This window comes from Globicephala melas, chromosome 4 (assembly GCF_963455315.2).
Source record: "Globicephala melas chromosome 4, mGloMel1.2, whole genome shotgun sequence".
NCBI classification, from domain to species: domain Eukaryota; kingdom Metazoa; phylum Chordata; class Mammalia; order Artiodactyla; family Delphinidae; genus Globicephala; species Globicephala melas.
Genome location: NC_083317.1, coordinates 99382881 through 99389034, shown reverse-complemented (window position 1 = coordinate 99389034; position 6154 = coordinate 99382881). Strand labels below are relative to the sequence as shown.

The 6154-nt window shown below is 34.4% G+C and overlaps 1 pseudogene; it reads left to right on the top strand.

Moving 5' to 3' along the window:
• Positions 1–665: 665 nt before the first annotated feature.
• Positions 666–2400, top strand: LOC115857300 (elongation factor 1-alpha 1 pseudogene; annotated as a pseudogene).
• Positions 2401–6154: the final 3754 nt, after the last annotated feature.

Here is a 6154-nt window from a genome sequence, read left to right as displayed (position 1 = left end):
TCAATTAATGCCAATTCACAAATGCTGTATTAACTAGTTTTTTGAAACATGTAGCTGCTTTTATAATTAATACAATGCTCTTAGTTTAAAATGAGTTTATTGCATCTGATATTTGTTCTCATGAATAAGGAAAATAAGAATCCTATTACCCAAGAATCACAGAAATATTTTACACTAAAAAATACTTTTAAAATACAGAGGCACTATCCAATTCTTATATGCCTTAACTCTTGTTTTTCTCTGCACTCTATATTAATGTTGACAAATCCTTTTTACCATTATGAATGAAAAAGCACCATAATGGAGCCACTGATAAATGGAAATATGCATTTAAATTCAAATCTCCCTTGCTTTTCTGTTAAAGACTTGCCACTAAAATAAAATGAGTGGCATTTCTCTAATCCAGAGAAAATTAAATTATTGGACAGAATTTAAATTTATTTGAGTGTTTTTTCCTCTTTGGTTTTCCTCAATTTGTCTATGTATTTCTTCTATTTTGGAAACTGGTATAAGACATCTAATTAATGACCATAGCTAAATTCTTTTTGCATTCTTTTAATATACAGACACTGTAGTAAATGTTTTGCATACTTTATGACATGAAATCTTCCATGAAGTTGCTTATATTCTTATCTTCATTTTAAGAAAGAGAAAACTGGCTTTTTCGCAACGGGTTTGCCACCAGGATACAGGTGTCGTGAAAACCACCACTAAACCTAAGCAAAAATGGGAAAGGAGAAGACGCACATCAACATCGTTGTCATTGGACACGTAGATTCGGGGAAGTCCACCACTACTGGCCATCTGATCTACAAATGTGGTGGGATCGACAAGAGAACCATTGAAAAGTTCGAGAAGGAGGCTGCTGAGATGGGGAAGGGCTCCTTTAAGTATGCCTGGGTCTTGGACAAACTGAAAGCTGAACGTGAGCGTGGTATCACCATTGATATATCCCTATGGAAATTCGAGACCAGCAAGTACTATGTAACCATCATTGATGCCCCAGGACACAGAGACTTCATCAAAAACATGATTACAGGCACATCCCAGGCTGACTGTGCTGTCCTGATTGTTGCTGCTGGTGTTGGTGAATTTGAAGCAGGTATTTCCAAGAATGGGCAGACCCGTGAGCATGCCCTTCTGGCCTACACTCTGGGTGTGAAACAACTAATTGTTGGAGTTAACAAAATGGATTCCACCGAGCCACCATACAGCCAGAAGAGATACGAGGAAATTGTAAAGGAAGTCAGCACCTACATTAAGAAAATTGGCTACAACCCCGACACGGTAGCATTTGTGCCAATTTCTGGCTGGAATGGTGACAACATGCTGGAACCAAGTGCTAACATGCCGTGGTTCAAGGGATGGAAAGTCACCCGTAAAGATGGCAATGCCAGTGGAACCACACTGCTTGAAGCTCTGGATTGCATCCTGCCACCAACTCGCCCAACTGACAAACCCTTGCATTTGCCCCTTCAGGACGTCTACAAAATTGGTGGTATTGGCACTGTCCCTGTGGGTCGAGTGGAGACTGGTGTTCTCAAACCTGGCATGGTGGTCACCTTTGCTCCAGTCAATGTGACGACTGAAGTGCAGTCTGTTGAAATGCACCATGAAGCTTTGAGTGAAGCCCTTCCTGGGGACAATGTGGGCTTCAATGTCAAGAACGTGTCTGTCAAAGATGTTCATCGTGGCAATGTAGCTGGTGACAGCAAAAATGACCCACCGATGGAAGCAGCTGGCTTCACAGCTCAGGTGATTATCTTGAACCATCCAGGCCAAATCAGTGCTGGCTATGCACCTGTGCTGGATTGTCACACAGGTCACATTGCCTGCAAGTTTGCTGAGCTGAAGGAGAAGATTGATCGTCGTTCTGGGAAAAAGCTGGAAGATGGCCCCAAATTCTTGAAATCTAGTGATGCAGCCATCGTTGATATGGTTCCTGGCAAACCCATGTGTGTTGAGAGCTTCTCTGACTATCCTCCTCTGGGCCGCTTTGCTGTTCGTGACATGAGACAGACGGTTGCTGTGGGTGTCATCAAAGCAGTGGACAAGAAGGTAGCTGGAGCTGGCAAGGTCACCAAGTCTGCCCAGAAAGCTCAGAGGGCTAAATGAATATTATCCCCAATACCTGCCACCCCAGTCTTAATCAGTGGTGGAAGAACGTTCTCAGAACTCTTTGTCTCAATTGGCCATTTAAGTTTAATAGCAAAAGACTGGTTAATAATAACAATGCATCGTAAAACCTTCAGAAGGAAAGGAGAATGTGTTGTGGACCATTTGTTTTGTGTGTGGCAGTTTTAAGTTATTAGTTTTTAAAATCAGTACTTTTTAATGGAAACAACTTGACCAAAAATCTGTCACAGAATTTGAGACCCATTAAAAAAGTTTAATGAGAAACCTGTGTTTTCTTTTGGTCAACACTGTAACTTCCTATAGTACTAACTACTTAGGTAAGAGTTGTCCATAATCTATTTCTGGTATTAAGTCTGCTGAAAAAATGAATTTTATATTTATGGGTTGGAGCTTCAGGTTTCTTACCCTTGTGTAAGGAGAATTCACCTGTTGAAGTACGTCATAGAAACGCGTTGGTACGACACAGGACAGATAAGCAAAGTAACTGTTACGTAAGCTAGTTTGTAAGAAGGTCAAATTCTATAATATGAAAGCTCATGTTGCATATAAAATTTTGGTTTAAAATTATGGTTACATAAGTATTGAGTAAATGAGTTACATCAAACTTAAGTTCCCAGTTATGGGAAAGTGCATTCACATTTACAATATTCAAGTAATTAACCTAAAATGTGAAGACTAAGTAGTATTGAGCACTGCCCTGCTAGAGTTATTGTATCCAGGTTCTAGGAAAAAATAAAAGATGTTGGAAGCTAAAAAAAAAAAAAGAGAGAGAAAACTGAGATTTGGAAGGAAAAATATTTGACTTTTACTACCTGACTCAAAAGTCATGATCTAGCACTCAGTTAGGCAATCTGATACCACAAGTCAAAATGTAGATAACTCAAATTGTGAGGGATTAATGTACAATTCTATACAAAGTTTTTTTTTTAATATATTGGAATTTTTTTTATTGTTGCTTTTACAGAAAACACTATGAATTCCTGGTGTGACACTGACTCAGAAATTTGGTAGTGACAGTCTTGATGTTTTGTTCCTTTTCTTCTATTCTTTACTTTACTAAGGGCCTACTGACTCATATACTTCTGAAAGGAGGCTTAGAGAGCTTTTATATTAAATCAATACACAAAACATCTCTAGGAAATAATCTTATCACAGTTGGCTGTAATTTAACAAGCCCTGATCATACAGGACTTTAAATGATATATTAAGCCAAACACTTCCATCTGGATAAAGCATAAGTAAAAGCATATTATATTTTAAAAATATGTGCTTTTCCATATTGGTAAATGAAATGGTGTGAAAATTAATTTATTCTTAATTTTGGCTTCCATGTTTTGGTTTCTTATTGTGTTCAACCACTAGGAGTTTTTCCTATTTAAGGAACTTCATATCAATTTTTATTTCAGGTAAAATGTTTACAGGAATATACTGCTTTTATTTCAGAAAGTTTTTCAATATTTTAGCACCCCTAGTGAAATTTTTTTATGTTTTATTTGTATTTTTATCTAATTTTTTTCTAAATTTCACACATATTTGTTTCTCATTTTGAAAAACTTCAAACATATATAAAAGTAAACAAGACTATAATGAACCCATATTTACCTATCACTTAGCCTCACCGATTATTAACACATGGTCAATATCGATCATCCATAATTTTTAGTATCTTTAAAAGAGAAGAATTGAAAATATAATACTATTATCACACATAATTTTTAATACTTAATTCTTTACTCTCACTTCAGTTTCCTAATGTCTTTCATCTTTTTTGCAAATATCAGGTTAAGCTTCAAACTGTTTGTGGGCACTTCTTCCTGGCATGTTTTCATTTCTAGATTTTATTGGAAAATGTGTTCCTGAAATTCTAAGATGGTGAGGTATGAGGACAGTTTTTCAGACTTCATAGTGCTATAGCTCTTTCATCTCTTTGGTTTCAACTCTTAGCAGTGTTTCCTTGCTGTGAGGTTTTGTCCTGGGTGGATGTTTTGGTTTATTAGTTTAAAGAATTTACAGACTCAGCATTCACCTTTTCAGTACTTACCATGAATCCATGAACAGGAGTGCAAAATTCCCTCCCACTTTCACTCCTCTTGACTCATCACTTTCCCTGACACAATTTCTAGAATGTATTTGTTGGCAATTTGTTGGTTCCCCTCTTCTCAGATTTGTCAGATGCCCTTTGTTTCCATCCTTTTCTCTCATACAGATTCTAATATCCTGTGGGCTTGAAGCTATGTTTTTTCCCTATATGCTTATATTTATGGATTCCTAAATAGTTACATATGTCACTATGGTAAAAGTCATTGTATATTTTTGGTTTTGTTAGTCTTGCTGTCCTGCCACTACCTTCCACCAATTCCTTATTTCACACGTACTCTTGAATTGTAGTTTAGTTGAACATAAAATTTAGATGGTTGGGTCTTTATTTGGTTTGTTTCTTTGGTCTTCAGATTTTGAAGATATTATTGCATTGTTTTCTGATGCTTATTGCTTATTGGTGCTTATTGCTGTCAGTGAGAAAAGTATTAACTCTTTGTTGTTATAATTGTATTTGTCCAATAATTAACAATGAGATTAAAAAGAGACACAAAAACTATTGGCTGTTTTTTCATATCACAGGTAGTTTCATTCAACACTTTAATGTACTGTTTATTTAAATTTTCACATATTTACGTTTTCTTTTTTGTTGAAAAAATAATTTATATTTTCTTCAGATATGACATTTCTGGTAATAAATTTGGTGTATACCAGGAAGAATTATATGATGGATTCACAAAGCTTGGACTTAGAAGTCGGGAGGTACATTTTTGTCTCTGCCATTAATTAATTAGATCATTTTGGAATATTTCACTTAAATATTTCTTCTTAGGATATTATATCTTTTATGAGGACTAATAATTTACTGTTCCTGCCTTATAGGGAGTTTGGAAATACAAAATTAAATTTTAAATATGTACAGAGAAGAAAATTACTCTATCAATATAAGCATTATTTGACCATTATTGTTTTTTGTAATAATATTACAAAATAGTATTTTTATAGGACAAAATTGTATGATGCTTACCTGAAGATAAATGTCATAGCTGTAATTATATGTACATATGGATATACACACATATAAAATACTAATATGTAATACAGCTTTTTTAGTATCAGATAATTCTTAGGAGAAAAAATGGCATGTTTTGATTGGCCACTATTTGAAATTAATATGTCTCCAACTATGTTATGTATTCATACATATATAGGAAAAATACATAGAAAAAATAGCATAGAGAGTAATTCTACAGAATAAAAGACATTATTGCTTAGAGGAATAGAATACGAACAATATACAATATTGTTTAGCTTATTACAGCAGAAGTTAACATAAAAATAAAAGTATCATGATACTTATATTACAAATGTTATATTTTCAGAGTCATATTCTTGAGGGACTCATTAAACAACCAATCACGTTTCTGTTAAAATGCAAGATGTTATGTTTTATTTAAAATTGCTTTGGGAACAATCATTGAAAGTTTCACTAAAATGAGAAATATTTTTGAACATATTCCTTTCATTTCTTATCAATTGAAGAATTTATTCACAGTGTTAAGCCGGGAAAGGATATGACAACTTCTTTTTTATGCATTTTATAGTGATACATATCAATCATGTATGAACAAGACAATGATTCTTTTTAATAATCAGCTAGGCATATAAAGTGTACTTCAACAAAAATTAAAAAATAATAATGTTATGATTTATAGTAAATCTGCATGTAGCAGTATTGCTTCTGACAAGGAAAGCAAGAAACACATGGGCTATATCATTATGAGTACTTATGCTAACTAGAGTGAAACAGAAATGTTCAGCCTATTTTTTTATCATCAAGTTCAGGCAGAAGGAAAAACATAGTTCAAGCTTTCAAACTTTACCTTTTTAAGAGGATTTACTATCTTTTTTCCTTCTCAGTGAGTTTTTGTTTTAACCAACCTCAACACACACTAAACACACACTCTGTTGCTAGTTGCCA